At 42.0% G+C, this 26872-nt stretch overlaps 1 protein-coding gene across 3 annotated transcripts in view; it reads right to left on the bottom strand.

Moving 5' to 3' along the window:
* LOC142760908 (lipoma-preferred partner homolog) overlaps nt 1-26872 on the bottom strand; it is a 184222-nt gene that overhangs the window by 130715 nt on the left and 26635 nt on the right. For 2 of the 3 annotated variants that reach the window (XM_075864085.1, XM_075864086.1), the window contains one exon: nt 10061-10137. The exons of the other annotated variant lie outside the window; for it this stretch is intronic. The gene's annotated coding sequence lies outside the window, so the exon portion shown is untranslated. The remainder of the gene's footprint in view (nt 1-10060; nt 10138-26872) is intronic. 3 annotated transcript variants of the gene reach the window in all.

Below are 26872 nucleotides of genomic sequence, written 5' to 3' on the forward strand. Positions count from 1 at the left end.
TACCCGAGAGAACCCGCTTAACGTTTTATGAGGTATTTGTCTTCTGTGGCACACACTGGGCACAACATATTATGCACTAAAATGGCATATCAGTGGAAAATTGCAATTTTTACTTTGAACCATCTGCTGTGCATTAACCCCTTTGCGCACTATGACTTAATTGCCCGTCATGGTGCGGCGGTTGATGTATGGAGCCGGCTCACATTCTGAGCCCGCTCCATACGCTGCGGGTGTCGGCTGTGTATTACAGCAGGCCCCCTCGGTACTAACGGACAGGAACAGCGATCGCTCTGTTACAGAAGCCTGTATGAATAACAATATACTGCAATACATTAGTATTGCAGTGTATTGTACCAGCGATCCAATGATCGCTGGATCAAGTCCCCTAAGGGGATTGATTCATAAAATGTGTAGAAGAATTATAGTTATTAGTAGTGAGAATTTTTTTTTTTAAAGTTAAAAAAACAAAACACCTTTTCGCATTTTTCTTCTAAAGTAATGTAAAAAAATGAACAAAATTGGTATCGCTACGTCCGTAAAAGTCTGAACTATTACAAGATACCATTATTTAATTTGCACAATGCACACCTTAAAAAAATGTAATAATTGAAACCGCCAAAATCGCAGTTTTTTTTTTGGGCACCTTCGCTCTAAAAAAAAAAATTTAATACAACTTTTGAATCACTTTTTATGTACCAAAAAATGGTACCAATAAGAACTGCAGCTCCTCCCGCAAGAAATAAGCCCGCACACCGCTCTATTGATGGAAAAATAAAAAAAGTTATGGCTCTTGGAAAGCGGGGAGGGAAAATCTAAAATAAGAAAGCAAAAACTGGATCAGTCCTGAAAGGGTTAATTAATTTCTAATGAAAAAACGTATGACCACATATGGGGTATTTCCGTACTCGGGAGAAATTGCTTTATAAAAAATGGTTGTTTTTTTCCTCCTTTATCCCTTGTGAAAATGAGAAAATGCAACATTTTAGTGGAAAAAATTTTGATATTAATTTTCGCGCCCTAATTCTAATAAACTCTGCAAAAGACCCGTGGGGTGTAAATGCTCACTATACCCCTAGAAAAATTCCTTGAAGGTTTTTCCAAAATGGGGTCACTTTTGGGGGGTTTCCACTGTTTTGGTCCCTCCAGTGCATTGCAAATGCGACATGGCACCGAAAACCATTCCAGCAAAATCATAAATCCAAATGGCGCTCCTTCCCTTCTGAGCCCTGCTGTGGGTCCAAACAGCAGTTTATTACCACATATGGGGTATTGTCGTAATCGGGAGACATTGCTTTACAAATGTTGGGGTGCATTTTCTTCGTTATTCCTTGTAAATAATAAAAATGTATATGTTGTTTCAGAAAAAAAGTACATTTTAAGTTTTACAGACTAATTCCAATATATTTAGCGAAAAACCTGTGTGGTCAAAATGCTAACTATACCCCTAGATAAATAACTTAAGTGGTCTAGTTTTCGAAATGGGGTCGTTTATGGGGAGTTTCTATCGTTCTGGCAGCTCAAAGCTTCTCCAAATGTACAGTGGGGCCTAAAACATTTTCAAGCAAAATATGAGTCCTGAAAGCCTCCGGGTGCTCCCTTCCTTTGGGGCCCTGCCGTGTCTCCAAACAACGCATTAGGGCCACAATGTGGGTATTTTTGAAAACAGGAGAAAGAGGGTGATAGATTTTGGGGGGTGTTTCTTCATTTTCATGGTCGCTTTACAAAGAAATCGGTCTTCAAAGTGATACTTTTATGAAAAAAGTGAAATTATATTTTTTTACGCCTGCTTTGCATGAATTCTTACCAAAAAACTGTGGGGTCAAAATACTTACAACACCCCTTAATAAATACCTTAAGGGGTGTAGTTTTCAAAATGGTGTCACTTGTGGGGGTTTCCACCATTCTGACACCTATGAGCCTCTGAAAACCTGGCTTGGTGCAGGAAAACAAAATGTACTTCAAAATGTATAAAATGATTACTAAATTTGTAAGTCTTCCAAATTGCTCAAAAAAAATAAAAAAAATTTCAAAAGTGCTGCCAAAATAGAGTAAAGAGATGGAAATATATATTTAATTAAAAAAATTGTGCAGTATGTGTGTACATATGTGACATATTGCAGTTAAAAATAGGGAAAAATGATAATTTTTACAAAATTTCTTCAATTTCTCTATTTTTTAATTAATTTCCGCAAATCGTATCAGTCTACTTTTACCACTAAAATAAAAGTACAACATGTGACGAAAAAACAATGTCAGAATTACTTGGATATTCAAAACTTTCACAGAGTTATTCTCTGATAAAGTTAGACATACCAGATTTGACAAATCTGGCTTGGTCATTAAGGTACAAACAGGCCCGGTCATTAAGGGGTTAAATAGTTTTCCTTTGATTGGGCACACCTGGCAAACTAATTATCACAGGTGTCTGAGATTGATTACAATGATCCAAAGAGCCCTAAGACACAATAACATCCATGAGTTTAATTGAAAAACTAATAATTAAATGTTTATGACACTTAAATCCAATGTGCATAATAATTTGGAACACTGTGTAATGCTTTGATGTACTTAGTATACCGAAGCATTATTGCCTGTCAGTGTAAAACTATCTATTAGGCATGGACTAAATCGGCAGTTGCTGAAGGCCTTTGTTGGGCCTCCGGCTGCCATGGAAACTCAACAGCGCCCCACGATTTTTTGCGGGGGGTGCTGATGGGGTGACAGGGAGAGCTCCCTCCCTCTGTCAAACGCAGATGCTATTGATAGCGGCATCTAAGGGTATGTGCACACGACCTCTTTTCAGACGCAATGGAGGCGTTTTACGCCTCGAATTACGCCTGAAAAGACGGCTCCTTTAAGTCAGCAAACATCTGCCCATTGCTTGCAATGGGTCTTACGATGTTCTGTGCAGATGAGCTGTCATTTTACGCGTCGCTGTCAAAAGACGGCATGTAAAATTACGGCCACGTCAAAGAAGTGCAGAACACATCTTGGGACGTAATTGGAGCCGTTTTTCATTGACTCCAATGAAAACCAGCTCCAATTACGTCCGTAAAAGACGCTGCGAAAAACGCGTGCACTTGTAAAAACGTCTGAAATTCAGGAGCCGTTTTCTCCTGAAAACAGCTCCGTAATTTCAGACGTATTTGGCGTTGTCGTGTGCACATACCCTAATGGGTTAAACTGCCGGACTCTGAGAGCGCTTAGATTCCGGCAGTTGAGACAGGAGCCTGGATGTGTATAACAGCCATGCTCCTGCCGTTGATCGCCTGGGTAGAGTGGCAGTACCCACACGATCAGACGGATGGATATATCCGTCCTTATGCGGGAACTAGTTCCTGTTTAGGACGTATATATCCATCCTTCGTCGTAATGGGGCTAAGGGAGTCGCCCAGGGCAAAAATATTTACTAAAAAAAAAGTGCCCCCCAGCCTTGGTTTGCCTTCCCTTTAACCCCCTACTAACCAATCTAACACCCCCCCCCTTCCTCTACAGCATATAAGCTATTTGCATACTGCCACACCCCTGTATGTTCACAGGGTCATTACCTGCTCTAATTACAGTCACCCAGTTCTCTCCCTGCACAGTCACACACACTAATAATCACAGGGATGATGGGGGGGTTACATACAGGGATGATTACCCAATCATTCCTGTATATAACTCCAATCATCCCTGTACTTATGTAACCCCCGTAATCACTGTATATACCATCGGGGCAAGAGGTGCACAGGCATTGAGGCATAAAATTAAGTGAATGGGGCGGGAATATGGCAGTAGTCAAGCGGAATCTAAAAGTAGGAGGGGCGTGGATAAAGAGATAGGAGGGGCGTGGATGAAGAGATAGGAGGGGCGTGGATGAAGAGATAGGAGGGGCGTGGATGAAGAGATAGGAGGGGCGTGGATGAAGAGATAGGAGGGGCGTGGATGAAGAGATAGGAGCGGCATGCACTAAGAGACTACGTTCCGTGTCTTCGTTCAGCCAGCACTTCCTGGCTTGCAGAGGCACGGCACGTCATCCTCTACTTTAACAGCTAGTGGGACCAGAGGCGGAGCTCTGAAGAGATCATGAAACAGCCGCCCGACCCACTGCCTGTAAACATCGTTGATGACAAAAAAAAGAATGTAGGTGCGGTCACTTGACCGCAATGAAGAAATAAGTAACTGCCAGAAAAAAAAAATGTTATATTAAAAAAAAATTATTGCGATTGCCACATTAAGGTAAAATATCAATAAAATATTTAATAAAAATGTATTCCTGGGCCTCCGTCACACACAATTTAAACTGCATCAAAAAATGATTCTAAAAATGCTAGCGTTAGTAAAATGTAACATTTTCATTGGGCACATGCTTTTTTTCTGTCGTTTTTTTTACAGTTCTATAGAAAAGCCTATGGGAAATATGCCTGAAAAATGCCATACCCAGAGATACAAATATATAAAGGTACTCATATCTAGTCCATACATGAGATTTCTTAACCACTGGGTCACATTGCAGATGGGCAAAGGTGCCCTTGCAACGACGTGATTCCTTGTTGCAGAAAGCTGTAGTGGCAAACATGAAAATTTCCAGTTTCCACGAACATAGAAATGTATATTCTTTGGGGCTTGCAGCATAACATGAAACGTCAGCCCATTTTAATAGCTGGTCGACAGCCGCTTAGTTCCAGCTGTGTGATGAACTTTGGGGTCAGAATGAGAACAGGAAACAAATGGCGTAATCTATCAAGGTGTTAATGTTCAAGTAAAAAAAAAGTTCAATGACATGGTACAATTATTCAACTTGCTTTGTTTATCAATTCCTCACTTTTTTCTAGATCTTTACTTGCAGTCATTTAATAGGTACCTTCATCAGGACAAGAATCAGAGTTCTATCACTTAGAATGATTTCCTCTGGTGGGCCTGAGGGACCACCCTCCATCTCTAGAACATACACTTTTACATTAAATTGCATTGCAAACTTCATTGTACACACAGGATATAGCATCAATAAGACTATTGATGATAATTATTTGTGAACCAGCTAAAAAACAAACAAAACAAAAACAAAAAAAACTCTAGTAGCAAGTGACTAGCTCCAAATAGGGGGTCGGCTTCTGCTGGACCTTTGCAGCCTATTACATCAAAGTGTGGCCCCAGCGGAGATTTTTGGTACTCTGATGGGCCAATCTGACCCTGCCCAGGACTAGTGCAAGATCAGTAATTCAATGACTTAAAAATGGAGTCAACCTTTTTCTATAATAAGGTGCAAAAGTAAAGGCCTGCAGTTAAAGCAACATCAGTGGTAAATGGCCAGTGACTGAAAATCAAAGCAAAAAGCTGGCTAAGTTACCCATAGCAACCAATCACAGCACAGCTTTCATTTTCAAGAGACAAACGTGAAATGTGCTTACATATAGTGTGACATAAGATGGCGACATCGAAGCAAGAAAAAGCTTTTTGCGTGTTGGAATTTGCATGGACGGTGTCGGTTGTGACAATACAGCGAAACTTTCAGAATAAAACTTGGTAAATGTGCATTGAATAGAAACTGCATTTCGCGTTTGGTAAAGCAATTTGAAACCGCTGGGTGTTTACGTCATGGGAAACATCCGAGCCGCACAAAGACTCTAGAAGAAACAGTGAACAGAATTTGAGCGGTTTACATGTGTAGTCCTAGAAAGCCAACCATGCTGACTAGTATGGAACTACAGGTGCCACAAACCGCAGTATGGCGTATCTTACAAAAACATCTGCATTGTAAGGGTATGTTCACACAATTATCAAAATACGTCTGAAAATACGGAGCTGTTTTCAAGGGAAAACAGCTCCTGATTTTCAGATGTTTGAGCAACTGGCGTTTTTGGAGGGGTTTTTACGGCTGTTTTTGGAGCGGTTTTTAATAGAGTCTATGAAAAAATGACTCCAAAAGCGGCACAAGAAGTGTCCTGCACTTCTTTTGATGAGCCATCATTTTACGCGCCATATTTTGACAGTGATGCGTAAAATGACAGCTCGTCTGCACAGAACATCGCAAGACCCATTGCAGGCAATGGGCAGATGTTTGCCGAAGTATTCGAGCCGTCTTTTCAGGCGTAATTCAAGGCGTAAAACGCCTCCATTACGCCTGAAAATTGGTCGTGTGCACATACCCTTAGTCATACAAATTACAATCTTCTTCAGGAGCTGAAACCAGACGACAAACCGAAGCGCTGTGACTTTTGAATTGACTTGCAGATTGAGAGATGACGAATTCGCTAACAGGCTGGTGTTCAGCAATGAGGCGACCTTTCACCTCAGTGGGAAGGTCAATCACCACAACATTAGAATTTGGGGCTCAGAAAAACCATGTGTCCTTATGGAGAACATGAGTGACGCGCCCAAAGTAAACGCGTTTTGTTCAATGAGCAGGCGCAAAGTCTACAGTCCCTTCTTTGCAGAGGATAGTGTGACTGGCCACTCCTACGTAGACACAAAAGAATCGATCATGCCACAGATAGAGGAAGATCGCCAAACGTAGTCTATCAGCAGAACATTACACCTCCACATTTCCATTTGGATGTTCAAAGATACCCAAATGAAACTGTACCGGAACGTTGGATCGGCTGTGCCGGAAACCATTCACCAACGTTGCGCTGGTCTCCACGATTGCCAGATGTAACACCCTGTGACTTCTTTCTGTGGGGCTACATCAAGGACTTCGTATATCTACCCCCACCCCCCCCCCCCAGCCACAGGATCTGAAAGACAACACATCACTAAAACAGTAGAGTCCATAGAGTCCTCATGCACTCCTCTCCATTCATTTACACAGCGCATAGGGATCCTGTTAGTATAAGACAGCACATAAGGATCTAACACATTAAAGAGGCTCTGTCACCAGATTTTGCAACCCCTATCTGCTATTGCAGCAGATCGGCGCTGCAATGTAGAGAAGAGTAACGTTTTTTTTTAAAAACAAGCATTTTTGGCCAAGTTATGACCATTTTTATATTTATGTAAATGAGGCTTTCTAAAGTACAACTGGGCGTGTTTAAAGTTATGTACAAGTGGGCGTTTTTACTTGTTTTACTAGCTGGGCGTTATGAATAGAAGTGTATGATGCTGACGAATCAGCATCATCCACTTCTCTTCGTTACCACCCAGCTTCTGGCAGTGCACAGACACACAGCGTGTTCGAGAGATCATGCTGTGACGTCACTTCCTGCCCCAGGTCCTGCATCGTGTCGGACGAGCGAGGACACATCGGCACCAGGCGACAGAGGCTACAGTTGATTCTGCAGCAGCATCAGCATTTGCAGGTAAGTAGCTACATCAACTTACCTGCAAACGCCGATGCTGCTGCAGAATCAAATGTAGCCTCTGGTGCCGATGTGTCCTCGCTCGTCCGACACGATGCAGGACCTGGGGCAGGAAGTGACATCACAGCGTGATCTCTCGAGAACACGCTGTGTGTCTGTGCACTGCCAGAAGCTGGGTGGTAACGAAGAGAAGTGGATGATGCTGATTCGTCAGCATCATACACTCCCATTCACAACGCCCAGCTAGTAAAACAAGTAAAAACGCCCAGATGTACACACACAATACACGCCCAGTTGTACATAACTTTAAACACGCCCAGTTGTACTTTAGAAAGCCTCATTTGCATAAATATAAAAATGGTCATAACTTGGCCAAAAATGCTTGTTTTTAAAAAAAACAAAAAACGTTACTCTTATCTACATTGCAGCGCCGATCTGCTGCAATACGAGATAGGCGTTGCAAAATCTGGTGACAGAGCCTCTTTAACAATACTGAAGTGTTTAGACAGTGAATAGACATTCCACGGGATGTCTATTCACAATCTCTGCACTTCGTTACTCTGTCTGTGGTAGTTACAGCAGAGCAAGCATAATCTCGTTGTAACCGGTCATCTACAGCGAGATCTCGCGAGATTACGCTTCCTCTGCTGTAACTACCACAGAGTAACGAAGTGCAGAGATTGTGAATAGACATCCCGTGGAATGTCTATTCACTGTCTAAACACTTCAGTATCGTTAATGTGTTAGTATAAGACAGCACATAGCGATCTAACAGGATCCCTATGTGCTGAGTAAATGAATGGAGAGGAGTGCATGATGCTGATAAGACCAAGTGGGTGTTGTACAGGGGAGTGTATGACGCTGACCAAAGTAAAAATACGCCCATTTGGGCATTAAGCAACTCATTAGCATAAATCTAAAATGGCTAATAAAGTGGTAAAAATAGATCGTTTTTTAAATAAAAAGCATTACTGTCACCTACATTACAGCGCCCATCTTCTTATGTAGGAGATAGGGCACTTATAATGTGGTGACAGAGCCTCTAAAACTCTTTAGCACTGTTGAAAGATTTTGGTTAATGAAAATGTGACACACTAATGGGTATTCAAACGGCCGTCACACGGATCTATGTAAATCAATGGGGCCGTTCACACAGTCGTTGTTTCAACGGACCATGTGAAGGGTCCGTTAAAAAATAAGACATGTCCTATTTTTTTTTGCGCTTCACGCATCCCTCCATAGACTAAAGTACGCGAGTTGGTGACAGTAGTGCAAAACATGGAGTTTGGGTTGAACACTATTTTTACCACACAACTGGTGTAAGTGCAGTAATAAATCTGCCTCATTGTGCCAGATTTTCAATAATAAATCTCAGCAGTGCCCATAGGGTTTAAATGCTAAACAGAGCCCTTTCATTTTGGAAATACATGGTGGTCGGATATCACAGACGTTCCTTTATGCGATCTTCTCACATATGACATATCAGAAGATCACTTGACTGGATTTTCCTACGAAAAAGATTTATTATTAAAAAATATATCTTAGGCATTATGTATACAGGCACTCACTAACAGGTCTTATCAGAAATGCTTCATTTGTGAGACGCAGCATTCTGATAATAGCGCAGGGAAGAGATAAAGAAATTTGTCGACACGCTTTTCTGCGCGTAGTCCGGCCCCCTACAATGACTGTGCAGGCCATGCGACGCTGCAGCCAGTGATTGGCCTGTGATTGGCTGCAGCGGTCACATGGGATGAAACGTCATCCCAGGAGGCCGGACAGCAGGAAGGAGCGCGTTCTGGGTTTGACTTTTTGCTTTCCGAGTCAGCATTTTTGTGGCGTAAATCGCTGCGATTACGCTGCAAAAGTCGCAAACACTGTACAAACCCGGTTTTACTTCCATGTACCACAGAATTCTCCCCAAGAAGCAATGTATCTAGAGAATATGGGCTATAACATGGCATGTGGTAATGCATGCCAAGATTTTTCTTCCCAGGGATTTGTGTAAAAATAAAAACCGCTGTTCAGAGGCACAAGGGGATTCAGCCGGGACCTATGTAATACAATGGTCAGCATATTCAGGATCCTTAAAAAACAAATCCTGAATATTCTCAGGCCTGAGGATGCCAAAAAACGTTTACAAAAATTAAATACCTGACAATAAATGAATGTGCGCTCAAGCACCTTTGCTGGATTTGCATGGTCCATTTCATCAGCTTAGCACCTGTTCACTTACTTCATGTATTACAAAGTATGAAAGAACCAGCGGGTGTACATTGACAAGTCACTGGCGTTCTGCAGCTGTAATATTGTCACGAAAGCATAGCATGACATTGCAGCACATGACAAGTAGGCCCAAGTATCATATGACGACTGTGTGTAGCCCCTGAATAATCATGGGAAATAAAAATGGCTGCCAAGATCCTCCGGTACCATAAAACAAGACTTCGTACTTAGCATATCTTACAAAGTGTTTCATAACATATACCATGAGATATTCAATATTCAACATGCATCCAAAAAGAAAAAAAGAGAAGGATGAAATGAAAACTTTTTTGGGAAGAGTCTACAGAGAGCTGCAGAACACAGTATATATATATATATATATATATATATATATATATATATATATATATATATATATATATATAGTGTTGTACAGCCGTAGCCAATCTCTCATCCAATTTCTACAACATTTTTCTACATATGGTTGAGAAGAAAACTTCTTCCTTTATAAATAAGAATATTGTAATAGAGCAGCACAATATCGTAGCACTCACCTCGCTCTTGTTTTCTCCCCAGACACCGCACACTTACTGGAGTCTAAACCAAATCCAGAGTTCCAGGGGTTCTAAACCTGAAAGAGACCACAAGGCAAGCGTGAAGACATAGGGAGGGGGATGTCACATCTACAGAGGCACTCATATCCTGCTTCCAAACCCTGACTCACCTCCCCTCCTCTTTCAATAGATCACTGCTTTGGGTAAACATTTCCAAATATGGAAAACATGACCAAGAAGCTTGTCAAATATCATCCTTCACTGCTTTCCCCGTTTTGGTACTTTGGGAAAAAAGGAACGAAAAAAAAAAAAAAAAGAGCAATTTCTGAAGCTTGAATTCCACTGTGTGTGTATCATTAACCCTGCGAGACTACACTGTGCCAGCTGCCCCTATCCTGACATTCCTCACATAACATTGGAATAGCAGTTTTGGAAGTACGGGTTTGTACATGGATGGGGCAAGCACATGTAAAACAACGTAACCATAGCCTCCCTACAGATCCTGCCCAGGACGCCACTTCTAACACGCAGGTCAATACAATTTATCCAACTATTGTTGAAGTTTATTCCAATAAGAGGGGTATCTGCAACAAATTCTGCAGCAAAACCCACATGCAGATTCTAACAAGCGGATTTTGCTGCGTATTTGCAGGGAAATTCACAAGCAGATTGAGCATTTTTCAGTCCAGTGTGGACATTACCCTAAGGCCTTATTCACACTGAGGTGTCAGTTTTGCGTGTGCAAAAACCGCTGCATTTTGCGCGTGGAAAAGGTCCATGTGTCAGCAGCGTATGATGCGTGATTTTCGCGCAGCCGCCATCATTATGACCCTCTGTTTTTATGTTTACAAACAGAAAAGCAAGTGGTGCTTTTCTGTTTTCATTCATTGATTTTACTACAGTTGCGAGAATCACGCGCGTCACCAGGAAGTGCTTCCGTGTCCCGAGTGCGATTTGCACACACCCATTGACTTCAATGTGTGTGTGCAGTGCGAAACACGGGCAAATATAGGACATGTCGTGAATTTTACGCAGCACACATACGCTGCGTGACAATCACTGACAGTCTGAACGGCCCCATTCATTAACATAGGTCCGTGCGACGCGCGTGAAAATCACACGCGTAGCACGGACGTATAACACGTTTGTGTGAATAAGGCCTAAGTCACATTGAAAAATTTGCTGGCTAAAAAAAACAAAAAACGGACTCTGAATTCCGAGGCAGATTTTGACATGCCTGCGCTTTCTTGCCGCGGTTTTTCACAGCATTTTTTGCCCGCGGCCATTAAGGGCCGCTGGCAAAAAACTATGAAAAAAATGCTCTCTCTGCCTCCCGTTGATTTCAATGCTAAGCCAGAGGCGGAACCGTGGCAAGAAAGAACATGATGCTTTTTTCCAGAGAGCGGCTAAAACCAGTCACAGAATGCCTCCGTCTCCCATTGAAATCAATGGGAGGCGGTTTTTTGCCTTTTTTTGGCGCTAATTCCGACACTGTTTCCGCATCAAAATCAGTGTCAAAAAAACCCTGAACTGGACCGGGTGAATTCAAAAGCTACGGGATTGCTGTTCAGATTGCACAGTGAAAATATGCACAAATTTACAGCACAGTACATGTGAATGGGGTTTTAACCCCTTAATGACCAAGAATGTTTTTCCATCGTTGCATACAAAGCCCTATAATTTTTTTAGTTTTCCGTCGACAGCTGAATGAGGACTTTTTTGAGGAATGAGTCATATTTTTTCAATGGCACCATTTTGGGTACATATTTTTTTTATTAACTTTTTTTGATGGGGTGGAAAGAAAAACAGAAAAAAATTCCACCGTGGTTCTTTCGGTTTTAACCCCTTAGTGACCACCAATACGCCTTTTCACGTGAGTCACTAATGGGCTTTAGGCTAGGCTGACGCCTTTTCACGTCAGCCTAGTCTAAGTCCTGCACGGGTCTCCCGTGCAGGCAGGAGCCGGGGATCTGCTGTCTGATGACAGCTGAGCTCCTGCTCCAACGCCCGCGATCGAAGTTTACTTCGATCGCGGCCGTTTAACCCGTTAAATGCCGCCAATAGCGACCACGGCATTTAACTTTGTTTACAAAGGGAGTGCGCTCCCTCTGTCACCCATCGGCGGCCCGCGAATGCAATCGCGGGTCTCCGATGGGGTGTCATGGCAGCCGGGGGCTTGATAAAAGCCACCAGGTCTGCCCTGGACATATGCCTGTTAGGACGCGCCGGAGGCACGTCCTAACAGATTGCCTGTCAGATTTACACTGACAGGCAATAATGCTCTGGTATACAAAGTATACCAGAGCATTATAGCAGCGATCGGAACATCGCACAGTAAAGTCCCCTAGTGGGACTAATAAAATAAGTCATCAAAGTGAAATAAAGATTATTAATAAAAAGTACAGTAAAAAAATAAATAAAACAATTTTTTTCCATAAAAAGTGGTTTTATTTAGTAAAAGTGTAAAAAAAAATAAAGTACACATATGTGGTATCGCCGCGACCGTAATGACTCCATTAATAAAGTTAATATGTCATTTAAACCGCAAGGTGAACACCGTAAAAAAAAAACGCAAAAAAACATGGCGAAATTGCAATTTTTTTCCCTTGCCACCCAGAAAAGTCATAATAAAAATGAATCAATAAGTCCCATGCACCCCAAAACAGTACCATTCAAAACTATGTCTTGTCCTGCAGAAAACAAGCCCAAAAAAATCACTACATTGATGGAAAAATAAAAAAAATTACGGCTCTTGCAAAGCGATGATGCAAAAACAAAACTTTAGTTCAAAAGTGTTTTTATTGTGCAAAAGTCGTAAAAAATAAAAAAATATCGCCGTAATCGTACCGACCCATAGAATAAAGGTAACATGTTAATCACGTCGCACAGTGAACGGCGTCAATTTAAAAACGCATAGAACAATGGCGGAATTTCAGTTTTTTTTTTATAATCCCCCCCCAAAAGGGTTAATAAAAGTTAATATAAAAATTATATGTACCCAAAAATGGTGCTATTAAAAAGCACAACTAATCCCGCAAAAAACAAGACCTCATACAGCTATGTAGATGAAAAAATAAAAAAGTTATAGCTCTTTGAATGCGACTATAGAAAAACGAATAAAATAGCTTGGTCATTAAGGCCTAAAATGGGCTGGTCACTAAGGTGTTAAATTAAGAAAAGCAAAAAAAACAAACAAGAAACACGTGTTTTGTAAAATGAACTAAATGACAACAAAAAGAAACCCTTTAAATTATGATAAGTATTAAAAAAAAATAACAGTATTAAACAGTGAACACAGTATTAAAAAAAAATAATAATAAGTCAAAGGCAGAATTGCCTATTTCTTTGTTTTACCCGCCTCTCAAAAAAACTGAATAAGAAGCAATCAAGGAGATGTGTGTACGGTACTTTAAAATGGTTCCAATGAAAACTACAACTCGTCCCGCAAGAAAACAAGCCCTCATGCAGCTCTGACGACGGAAAAATAAAGATGTAAGGTGTTGTGGAATGCGGCGGCACAAACTTTCTTTTTTAAAGAGGCTCTGTCACCAGATTTTCAAACCCCTATCTGCTATTGCATGTGATCGGCGCTGCAATGTAGATTACAGTAACATTTGTTTTTTTTTCAAAAACGAGCATTTTTGGCCAAGTTATAAGCATTTTTATATTTATGCAAATGAGCCTCTTATATACAACTGGGCGTGTTTAAAGTTATGTCCAAGTGGGCGTGTATTGTGTGTGTACATCTGGGCGTTTTTACTTGTTTTACTAGCTGGGCGTTGTGAATAGAAGTGTTTGATGCTGACGAATCAGCATCATCCACTTCTCTTCGTTAACACCCAGCTTCTGGCAGTGCACAGACACACAGAGTGTTCTCGCGAGATCACGCTGTGACGTCACTCACTTCCTCCCACAGGAACTTCATCCCGTCGGATGAGCGAGGACACGCTGTGTGTCTGTGCACTGCCAGAAGCTGGGTGGTAACGAAGAGAAGTGGATGATGCTGATTCGTCAGCATCATACACTCCTAGTCACAACGCCCAGCTAGTAAAACAAGTAAAAACGCCCAGATGTACGCACATAATACACGCCCACTTGGACATAACTTTAACACGTCCAGTTGTACTTAAAGGCTCATTTGCATAAATATAAAAATGGTCATAACTTGGCCAAAAATGCTCGTTTTAAAAAAAAAAAAAAACGTTACTGTAATCTAAATTGCAGCGCCTATCACATGCAATAGGAGATAGGGGTTTGAAAATCTGGTGACAGAGCCTCTTTAAATGCTTTTATTGTGCAAGTGTTAAAACATTAAAAAAAAAAAAAAAAGACCATCAATTTTGTATAGCTGTAATTTTATTAACCCATATAATAAAGTTATCATGTCAGTTACACAGTATACTACACAGTGAACGACACAGAAACAAAAAACAATGACAGAAATGTTAATTTACATTAAAAAGGTGCCATTAAAAAAAATACAACTCGTGCAAAAAAACAACCCTTATACATTAAGGTCCTTTTCACACTATGTCCCCGGACAGAGCAATAATGCAGAAAGCTCCAACTACATAACCGTCCATATATGGACAGTTTTGTAACGTGAGCTTTCCGACGTATACGTTTAAAGAGGCTCTGTCACCAGATTTTGCAACCCCTATCTGCTATTGCAGCAGATAGGCGCTGCAATGTAGATTACAGTAACGTTTTTATTTTTTAAAAACGAGCATTTTTGGCCAAGTTATAACCATTTTTGTAGTTATGCAAATGAGGCTTGCAAAAGTCCAAGTGGGTGTGTTTAAAAGTAAAAGTCCAAGTGGGCGTGTATTATGTGCGTACATCGGGGCGTTTTTAATACTTTTACTAGCTGGGCGCTCTGACGAGAAGTATCATCCACTTCTCTTCACAACGCCCAGCTTCTGACCTGCAAACGCTGATGCTGCTGCAGAATCAACTGAAGCCTCTGGTGCCGATGTGTCCGACACGATGCAGGACCTGTGAGTGACGTCACAGATCTGCACTGCCATAAGCTGGGCGTTCTGAAGAGAAGTGGATGATACTTCTCGTCAGAGCACCCAGCTAGTAAAAGTATTAAAAACGCCCCGATGTACGCACATAATACACGCCCACTTGGACTTTTACTTTTAAACACACCCACTTGGACTTTTGCAAGCCTCATTTGCATAACTACAAAAATGGTCATAACTTGGCCAAAAATGCTCGTTTTTTAAAAATAAAAACGTTACTGTAATCTACATTGCAGCGCCTATCTGCTGCAATAGCAGATAGGGGCTGCAAAATCTGGTGACAGAGCCTCTTTAACGTAAACCTGTGGCGGATGCCTAACATGGCATACGTCACCTATAGTCTAGGATGTAAAAAGTAAATGAAAAAAAATGACAATGAGAAAACAATAAATGTTCATGGCCCCTTACAGACCAGGTCTGTTTTTGACCTTAAAAAAATTATTATCTGGGATGTTACATTTTTTTTTGTTTTTTTTTTACAAACGGCTGCAAATGTCCTGAAATAAAAATACAAAAGACAGCACTCCGGTGATCCTCCCGATGTTTGTTTACGTGCGGGCAGAATGTGACCATTGCAGCCAATCAGAAGGCTCATTGGTGACGTGTCGTATTCCTGGCATCATAACGCCGATCGCGGAGCGTTCATGCCGGGAATAAACATATGACCACTGAGCCCTCTTATTGGCAACAGCAGTCACGTGCTGCCTGCACGTAAACAAATACCGGGAGCATCATCGCTGGATCACCAGGAGGAAGAAGAGGTCAGTACTGATTGTTTTTCATTTTCAGACAATAAGGTTTTACTAAAAATAGTTCTATTCTTTTCGGTGTGCTTTATTTTTAAATAAACAGTCTCTAATTGTATTTAAACATTTTTATTCCCCTTTATTTTGATCACTTGTAATATGCTTTGGCATACCCCGTATAACAAAAGCATTACAGCCTTTCAGTCTAAGGCTGGGTTCACACGACCTATTTTCAGACGTAAACGAGGCGTATTATGCCTCGTTTTATGCCTGAAAATACGGCTACAATACGTCGGCAAACATCTGCCCATTCATTTGAATGGGTTTGCCGACGTACTGTGCAGACGACCTGTCATTTACGCATCGTCGTTTGACAGCTGTCAAACGACGACGCGTAAAATGACTGCCTCGTCAAAAGAAGTGCAGGACACTTCCTTGCAACGTAATTTGAGCCGTTCTTCATTGAAGTCAATGAAGAGCAGCTCAAGATTACGGGCGTCAAAGACGCCTCGCATAATGCGAGGAGGAGCTTTTACGTCTGAAACGACGCAGCTGTTTTCTCCTGAAAACAGTCTGTCTTTTCAGATGTAAAAGACAGTTCGTGTGCACATACCCTAAAACTGACAAAGTCTATGAGAACGTGCCAAATAGGGATACTGTCATAGCTATTGACTGCGGAAATTAAGGGGTTAAATGGTTAGGATCAGAGGTTTCTAAGGGAGTCCAGCTGTCAATCACAGTCAGGCTCCCATGGTGCACATGTGGGCACAGCTTCTGCGCCCGTGTGATCACCATCACATACATGAACTTCGATTTGCGGGACCCTTCCCATGACGTACATGTAAGTGAAAATGTGGGAAGGGGGTTAAATACTCATTTTAATTTAAAATACCCCTATAAAAACAGACGTATATTTGCAATGTTTATTGTTACCAAATAATACTACTTTAAAAAAACTACTCCCCCCCCCCCTTTCCCCCGCTCTCAGGCTCTGCAATGATCTATTAGTGAAGCGGCCCAATGTCTTATCGCTCTTCTCCGCTTGTCAGCGGAGAATATGAGCACGCATAGTTTTTTCTCCTAAACTGTCAGAACGGTCAGTAGAGCAGTGAGAATTGAGATTTCAGCGGGCTTTTTGTGCCAGCTCTACATTTTTAGCAGCAATTGAGTAGTGGAGTAGCGGGACAGTACTACAAAGCCCCGGGTAGCAGGGGGGAGTCAAGTTACAGAGAGCAGGACCGCAAAGCACTCCTGGGAGTACAAGAGGCAGGAGTCATGTGGGGCGTGCGGATGCCCGCTCACAGCTACTGGCATGGACAATGGAGAAGAGAGGTGAGTTAATGGGATGGAATGGTTGAAAAAAAATAATTAGTAAATGGTAATTTGAGGGGCAAAATACCAGTATTACAAAATACTAGTGGAGTAGACATTTTTGGGAAGGTGAGGGATAACTCCTTTAAGGGCCAATGTAAGCTGGTCATTAACCCCTTAAGAACGCAGCCTAGTTTGGGCCTTAAGGCTCAGAACCCATTTTTCATGTCTAACATATTTCACTTTATGTAGTAATAACGTTGGAATGCTTAAACCTATCCAAGCGATTCTGAGAATGTTTTCTCGTGAGACATTGGGCTTTATGTTAGCGGTAAAATTTGGTCTATATATTCAGTGTTTATTTGTGAAAAATTGGAAAATTGAGAACATTTTGAAAAAAATAGCATTTTTCTGAATTTAAATGCATCTGCTTGTAAAACAGATGTTATACCACCAAAAATAGTTACTAGTTCACATTTCCCATATATCTACTTTAGATTGGCATAATTTTTTTTAACACTTTTATTTTTCTTGGACGTTACAAGGTTTAGAACATAATCAGCAATTTCTCATTATTTTTAAGAAAATTTCAAAAGCCTTTTTTTTTAAAGGTACCTGTTCAGTTCTAAAGTGGCTTTGAGGGGCCTATGTATTAGAAACCCCCATAAAACAACTCATTTTAATAACTAGACCCCTCAAAGTATTCAAAACAGCATTTAGAACATTTTTTTTAGGCATTTCATAGGAATTAAAGCAAAGTGGAGGTAAAATTTGCAAATTTCATTTTTCTTGCTGAATTTAAATTTTATTCTATTTTTTTTTTGTGTAACACAGGAGGTTTTACCAGAGAAACACTACTAAATATGTATTGTCCAGATTCTGCAGTGCTTAGAAATGTCCCACATGTGGCTCTACTGCGCTCGTGGACTAAAACACAAGCCCCAGAAGCAAAGAAGCGCCTAGTGCATTTTGGGGCCTCTTTTTTTATTAGAATATATTTTAGGCAGCATGCCAGGTTTGAAGAGGTGTTGTGGTGCCAAAAGTAGAAATCCCCAAAAAGTTACCCCATTTTGGAAACTGCACCCCTCAAGGAATTCATTTATGGTTGTTGTTACCATTTTGACCCCACAATTTTTTTGGGCTGTGAAATTAAAAAAAATGAAATTTTTTCCAACAAGATGTAATTTTTTTATCAAAATGTCTTATTTTCACAGGGAACAAAATGGCCCATTTTGTTGCCCAATTTGTCCTGAGTGCAGCAATACCCCATTTGTGATGATAAACTGCCGTTTGGGCCCATGGGAGGGCTCAGAAGGAAAGGAGCACTATGTGTTCGTTGGAGTCCAGATTTTGCTGAATTGGTTTTATGGGTGCCATGTCGCATTTGCAGAGTATCAGAGGTATCAAAGCCATGGAAACCCACTAGAAGTGACCCCATTTTAAATGCAACACCCCTTAAGACATTCATCTAGAGGTGTAGTGAGCATTTTGACCCCACAGGTACTGTGTAAAAGATAATGCGCAGCAGATGGTGCAGAAACAGATTTGCAATTTTCTATATATATATGCCATGTCAGTGTCCGATATATTGTGGGTTTTCCCATGTACGGCAATACCCTACATGTGGCTGTTATCTGCTGCCTGGGCACACAGCAGGGCTCAGAAGGGAAAGATGAGTGGGATAAGCTGTGCGGCGTGCATCAGGGTAAGCAAAACTGGGGTAAATTGAAAATCAAGGTATGTATGAGAAATTCTAAAACAATCTTTCATACAGAGCCCTGGTTTTTCGGGACACGTGTCACATTGATATATGGTGTCCTTCTTTATCCCCCTCTTTGAGCAGCCTCTGCATCTCTTGACTTTTTCCCTTCTTGCCAGTTTGGGGAACTTCTCCTGGAAAGTGTTGCCCTGGTACGATGTGTGTGGCCTCGTTTCCAGAAGTACTGGGTGCCCCCCCCTTCCTGGTCCCTTCTTGATAACCACCTCTTGAAATTCCAGGATATTTCCCCTCTGGCCTGTACATCAACGTAGCACGTACGCATTGTACAATGCTATCTGTATGATGTGCACGGCCAGCTTCTTATACCACACCCTCGATTTCCGCATGGCGCTGTAGGGCTTCAGGACTTGATCTGACAAGTCCACCCCTCCCATGTACCTATTGTAGTCCAGGATGCAGTATGGTTTGGGGGGCCTCTGTACTGGTACCTCGTATGTGTACATGGGTACTGGTGTGGCCATGTATTGTTGTCAATACAAGGACATCTCTCTTGTCCTTGTACTTGACACACAATATGTTGCTGCTGGATTGTGCCCTGCTCTCTCCTCTTCTGAGTGTTTGCCCAAGCAGAGTCTTAGGGAGGCCTCTCAGGTTTTTTCTAGCAGTGCCACATGCCACAGTACTTCTGGAAGCGAGTCACTTGAAGAGTTGCTTTGATTCCCTGTAAAGGGGGGGGGGGGGGATTCTGGGGGCTGAATACTGGTGTCGCACAGCTTGTACATCTTCACGCCATACTTTGCCATCTTACTCGGCAGGTACTGGCGGAATTGAAGCCTCCCTTTAAAATGTACCAAGGACTCATCAATAGAAATACACTTCTCGGGGGTGTATGCTTGGGCAAACCGGGCACTGAAATGGTCTAATAGGGGTCTCCGTTTATACAAATGGTCAAAACTGGGGTCATCTCGGGGTGGGCACGGCTCATTATCAGTATAATGTAAGAAGCGAAGTATTGCCTCATAACGCATCCTGGATATGGCCATGCGGTACATCAGGGTGTGGTATAACAGGTCTGTACTCCAGTAGGTCCTAATAGACGGCTTTTTCAGAAGCCCCATGTTTAAGTGCAGTCCCCAGAACTTGCCCAACTCTGCGACGTCTACAGGAGTCCACCTGTGGGATTGGGCATAAAATGATGTGGGGTTCTTCGTTATATACTGTTGGGCATATAAATTTGTCTGGGACACCATAAGCTCTATAAATTCATCTGTGAAAAAGAACTTGAAAAAGTCCATCTCCCTGAACCCTGCCGTGTTAAATTTTATCCCTGGGCTGCCCGTGTACTCAGGGATTTGGGGCTCGTAATTGTCTGGTGGTCCAAATGGGGTCACTTCGCTCGGAGGTTTTAACTGTTGCGGGAGTCACTTCTCTCAGGGGTTTCAACTGTGGAGGTCCTGGGGCGTCTCCTAGGTGGTCCCACCTCTTAATTACAGGATGCGGAGGCTGATAAATAAAAGAGGGTCTCGCCATCTGACGAGTCCGTGTCAGAGGCAAGAAACGCATAGGCCTCTTCCAGGGAAAATGACCTTTGGGACATATTTTATTATTTATGTGTCGCACGTGTAAATGGTGTGCTTAGACACGTGTATACAGCAAAATGTATTCTCTTGCACAGTACCTCTATTAGTACTAGTAAGAAGCAATAGACTACCTAAAACTTATTTTTTTGTTTTCATGGAACGATTCCCTGACACTAAGAAACCCTAATACCAGATGAGATGCTAATATCTAAGTATGTGTGTAATATATATATATATATATATATATATATATATATATATATATATATATATATATATAAAATGTTTTGTTTTTTTTACAGAACGAGTGGACTTCCCTGACACTAAACCTAACTAGGGCAAGGGTTCCGAACACTAAACCTAACTAGATTTTATGTGAACGTCGCTGGCACTAAACCTATCTACGGAAACGATTCCCTGACACTAAACCTAACTAGATTATTCTTTATAGCTTTCCTGATGCTAAACCTAACTACGGTGACGGGTGCCTGACACAAAACCTATCTAGATTATTCCGAGTTTTCCTGGCGCTAACAACTGATTTTACGTTAAACCTAACTACAGTGATGGATCCCTAATGCTAAACCTGACTACGGTGACGGATTCCTGACGCTAAATTCCGACACTAAACCTCACTACGCTTTTTGACGGTTCCCTGACACTAACTAACCCTAAAACTAAACTAGCTAGATGATAAAATATTTAAAAAAAAGTTAGTTTAGAAAGTGAATAGATTTTTATATTTTTTTTTTGTTTTTTGTATTTTATAAAGAAAAGAAAAAAATAACAGGGTCCAAGAAAATGTGGCCCTGAAGACTAAGAAGTGGTCAGTGAAAGGAGATCACTGACCAAAAACAGGGGGTGACAAGGGGAACACAGGAGGAGGAGGAGGAGGAGGAGGACAGATGTGGGAAGCAGATGGAGCAAGTGGGAAGTACAAAAAAGTAACTTTCAGGTTTTCCTAAGACAATTCTGTGACACAACTGCTCTGAACAACTCTCCAACGCCAGCAGAGAAGTTCAGAGCGGGTGTGGCAAGATGTGACATCTGGGGCAGGAAATTATGTATGCGATTGCTGCTATTGGTTAGTAGTTACTGACTGACTAACCAATAGCAGCGATCACCGGGGCGGGACCACTGCAATTGGTCCCGGAGCATTGAGCGGTGATAGCCTGCTGTCGGAAACAGCAGGTATCACTTCTCGATGAAGCGCCGGGGGAAAATGCATTTTCCCCCTGGACGTACTATTCCATCGCTGAGCGCGAACGATGCACTTAGCGCGACGGAATAGTACATCGCTTAGTGCAAAGGGGTTAAAGGGTTGTCGCTATTGAGGCGTACAGTAGCCACAAATGCAGACTCCGTTGATGTTAAAGCAGGAAGAGATTGGGAAAGCTGGGCAGCAGCAAGAATAAAAAACGAACCCACAGCCAACATTTTTACATACAGAAAATTAGACGGACTCAGAGGGAGTACGGCATGAGAAGACAAAGGTGGCACCACTCTAATATCAGTACAGTAGCAATTTTATTGTGGCGATTAGTGAAGCGGGTGCCAACATGGCACAGACCACACGGAGGTATTCATTCAACTTTACTATGTAACTAAGCACTGCTCTGCATGTTGAGGTTATCGAATACAAGCACATATCGCATTAAATCTTGGTAGATTTTCCTTCAACGTTATTGATGCGATCATTACCATCATACTTGCCACAAGAGGTAAGAAACAGCCCAACCATCTCCCTTAGGGACAACATTGAACACACAAAGTCTTCATTCGGAAGAGAGAGAGCCTGAAAACAACTGGAAAGCCTTACCAGAGACATGTCTTGACAGTAATCGGTGTGCCGGCTATCGGATACTATAAACTCTTGCTCAGTTTTCACCACTTACACAAAATCAAAAAAATGTGCGTTAGGGGGGATTCACACGAGCGTGTATTCGGTTCGTGCGGGCCGCGTGGTTTTCACGCGGCACGCATGGACCAATACAAGTCTATGGGGCAGTACAGACAGTCCGTGCTTTTTGCGCAGCGTTTGTCTGCTGCGCAAAAAGCACGACAGGTTCAATAACTCTGCGTATTTCACGCATCACGCACCACGCAGGTTGCACGGAAGAACTTCCGTGCGAACCGACTGAAACAGCGCACCAGCTGTCAAAAGGATGAATGTAAACAGAAAAGCACCACGTGCTTTTCTGTTTCCGAACATCCAAACGGAGTGTCTTTGCGATGAGCGAAGCCGGACAAGCGAACCGAACTTCACCGGGTTCGGCCGAACTCGGCAAAAAAATTATCGGTACGCGACGTCAGGAGATAGTCACTGTCCATGGTGCTGAAAGAGTTAAACTGTTTCAGCACCATGGACAGTGACTTCCGATCCCAATATACATGAACCTGTAGAAAAAAAAACGAAGTTCTGACTTACCGATAACTCCCGGCGTCTTCCTCCAGTCTGACCTCCCGGGATGACAATTCAGTCCAAGTGGCAGCTCCAGCCAATCACAGGCCAAGCACAGGCTGCAGCGGTCACATGGACTGGCGCGTCATCCAGGGAGGTGGGTCCCGATGTCGAGAGGCGCGTCACCAAGGACGCGTCACCAAGGACGCGTCACCAAGGCAACGGCCGGGAAGTTCTCGGTAAGTACGAACTTTCTTTTTTTTCAACAGGTTTTTCGATATTGTGTTCGGCATTCACTGTCGAGGGTGATGAAAGAGTTAGCTCTTTCAGCACCTTGGACAGTGACGGGCGTCGACTAGCCTCATCTCTATGATGGCGGCTGCGCGAAAATCACGCAGCCGCGCATCATACACGGATGACATCATGCGCGCGCAAAACGCAGCGTTGTTTGCGCGCGCAAAAACGCAACGTTCGTCTGTATCTACCCTTATTCTTTTATGATCGATCACTTTTAGTTTATCTTCCCATATGCAATGGTAGCCCAAAATACATTCTACTGTGTTACATCCTACTGTACCTGTGCCCTGGAGCACAAGCCTTCAAAAGACGGAGATAGAAAGTAGCTAATTTGAATACCCAATGCCAAAAAGTTGAGATTTTTTATTTTTGACTGGTGTCAGTGTGCACAGACCACAGAAGAAAGTGGTGGACAAGTAGAATATCAGCACAGTATTGCCCGATTGTGTACATTACAAAGTGTGAGAACATATAGGGAGGGTATATAATAAGATTGGCATTTTTTGTAGGCGGAAAATGTGCCAAATTTAATAAGATGTGCACACCTCTTAATTCATCTGGCGCATCTTTGGCTGCCCATGACAAAGGCAAATCTACGCATGCAATAAACAGGTGTAGATTTGCACCATTACTTACGCCAGCTACAGGCATAAATAACAAATCTGTCATTCCAGCGGAGACCCGCCCTCTTCAGCTAAACTCCGCCATCTTTTCTCAACACTTTTGGAAAGTGGCGAGTAAAGTAAAGTCACATTTTTGGCACAAGTACGGCATGTGCCAAAGAGTGCAACTTTTTTTATGCCAGAAAACGGACAAATCTTTTGATGTACTCCCCTCATATTGGGTCTCACTTTATCAAAACCGGCCTTGTCGCCCATAGCAACCAATCACAGTGCAGCTTTCATTTTTCAAAGACAAATATAAAAAAAAAAAGGATTTTTGACTATATATATATATATATATATATATATATATATTTATTTATTTATTTATTTATTTATTTAAAGCAGAGCTTGGTTGTTATGACCAACTTGGCCGAGATGTGTGCACCTTGAACAGAGCCTCTATGGAAGCACAGAGTCCAATGGAGAATACAATTCACACACATAGCAAAAATACTAGTCCAGTAAAATCCGGCTTCATGCACCTCTATGGAAGCCTGATTATGGCTCCATACAAAACAGAGCCATAATACACGTGTGCATGCTCAGATAGCTTTAATTAGTGACCAGCCGATTTTAGGCCCTAATGACCAAGCTATTTTGTTCGTTTTTCTATAGTCGCATTCAAAGAGCTATAACTTTTTTATTTTTTCGTCTACAAAGCTGTATGAGGACTTGTTTTTTGCGGGATTAGTTGTGCTTTTTAATAGCACCATTTTTTGGTACATATTTTTTATTAACTTTTATTAACTTTTTTTGGGGGGGGGGGGGGGGATTATAAAAAAAAAAACAAAAACTGATTTCCGCCATTGTTCTATGCGTTTTTAAATTGACGCCGTTCACTATGCGACGTAAATAACATGTTACCTTTATTCTATGGGTCGGTACGATTACGGCGATACCACATATGTGGAGGTTTTTTTATGTTTTACGACTTTTGCACAATAAAAACACTTTTGAACTAAAATTATTTGTTTTTGCATCGTCGCTTTCCAAGAGCCGTAACTTTTTTATTTTTCCATCAATGTAGTGATTTTTTGGGCTTGTTTTTTGCGGGACGAGACGTACTTTTGATTGGTACTGTTTTGGGGTGCATGGCACTTATTGATTCATTTTTATTATGACTTTTTTGGGGGGCAATGGAAAAAAATTGCAATTTCGCCATTGTTTTGTGAGGTTTTTTTTACGGTGTTCACCTTGCGGTTTAAATGACATATTAACTTTATTAATTACGGTCGCGGCGATACCAAATATGTGTACTTTTATATTTATTTTACACTTTTACTAAATAAAACCACTTTTTATGGAAAAAAATTGATTTTTTTACTGTAATTTTTATTATTAATCTTTATTTCACATTTATTATTTATTTCATTAGTCCCACTAGGGGACTTTACTGTGCGATCTTCAGATCGCTGCTATAATGCTCTGGTATACTTTGTATACCAGAGCATTATTGCCTGTCAGGGTAAATCTGACAGCCAATCTGTTAGGACGTGCATATGTCCAGGGCAGACCTGGGGGCCTTTATCAAGCCCCCGGCTGCCATGACACCCCATCGGAGACCTGCGATTGCATTTGCGGGCCGCCGATGGGTGACAGAGGGAGCACACTCCCTCTGTAAACAAAGTTGAAAGCCGCGGTCGCTATTGACTGCGGCATTTAACGGGTTAAACGGCCGCGATCGAAGTCAACTTCGATCGCGGGCGTTGGAGCAGGAGCTCAGCTGTCATCAGACAGCAGAGCCCCGGCTCCAGCCTGCACGGGAGACCCGTGCAGGACTTAGACTAGGCGAACGTGAAAAGGCGTCGGCCTAGCCTAAGGCCCCTTAGTGACGAACGTGAAAAGGCGAATTGTTGGTCACTAAGGGGTTAATACATGAAGCCCAATGTATTTGATGGAAAAAAAATGCACCATAGAACACATTAAAAGGGAATTCCTACTATATGTTTTATATACAAAGCACTGATCTACATTTATCAGAAGAGATATTTATATATGAAAGAAATATTCCAGTAGAAAATATCGGACCAAACAGGCCATTCTCCACCGTAGGAAATACAGCCCAAACCACAGTATGTCGCCTTGTCTTCACGTCTCACGGAGCACGCTATTTTACACTGACATTCAACAAATGTTACTCTTTATATGTCAATCAAAAAAAGAATGGACAAGTCGTCAAATGCCATCAGTATCTGAGTTTTAGGTACATATAAAGTTCCGCTTTTCCTTAGTTTTATTTCAAACCTAGCGGTATTTAACTACCACCAGATACCAAACTGATCATGGGATAAGTAAACTTGCTGCACAAAGTCTTAATGAGGACATGAATTTAAAGTATGCAGTTTAACACATAGTTTGCTGGAGATACGATAGAACGATAGTTTGTCGTTAATCGCAATTTGTACGGGCATAAAACTTGTCATTTGTCTGCAGCATATCCTCTGGTGTAAACGGGATGTGCCGCTGACCATGCAAACGAGAAGGGGTTTGGAAAGAAAGATCGCATAAACAAAAGGTTCGTACGATTCCTCTCAGGCTGGGTTCACACGACCTATTTTTCAGACGTAAACGAGGCGTATTATGCCTCGTTTTACGTCTGAAAATAGGGCTACAATACGTAGGCAAACATCTGCCCATTCATTTGAATGGGTTTGCCGAGTACTGTGCAGACGACCTGTCATTTACGCGTCGTTTGACAGCTGTCAAACGACGACGCGTAAAATGACTGCCTCGGCAAAGAAGTGCAGGGCACTTCTTTGCAACGTAATTGGAGCTGTTCTTCATTGAACTCAATGAAGAGCATCTCAAGATTTAGGGTATGTTCACACGAGGGCGTCCGTTACGGCTGAAATTACGGGGATGTTTCGGCCTGAAAACATCCCCGTAATTTCAGCCGTACCGGCATGTGCAGGCGCTTGAACGCCGCGTCAATTACGGACGTAATTAGCGCTGCTATTCATTGGAGTCAATGAATAACGGCTCCAATTACGGCCAAAGATGTGACAGGTCACTTCTTTGACGCGGGCGTCTATTTACGCGCCGTCATTTGACAGCGGCGCGTAAAT

The sequence above is a fragment of the Rhinoderma darwinii genome, chromosome 4 (genome assembly GCF_050947455.1).
Source record: "Rhinoderma darwinii isolate aRhiDar2 chromosome 4, aRhiDar2.hap1, whole genome shotgun sequence".
Taxonomy (NCBI): Eukaryota; Metazoa; Chordata; class Amphibia; order Anura; family Rhinodermatidae; genus Rhinoderma; species Rhinoderma darwinii.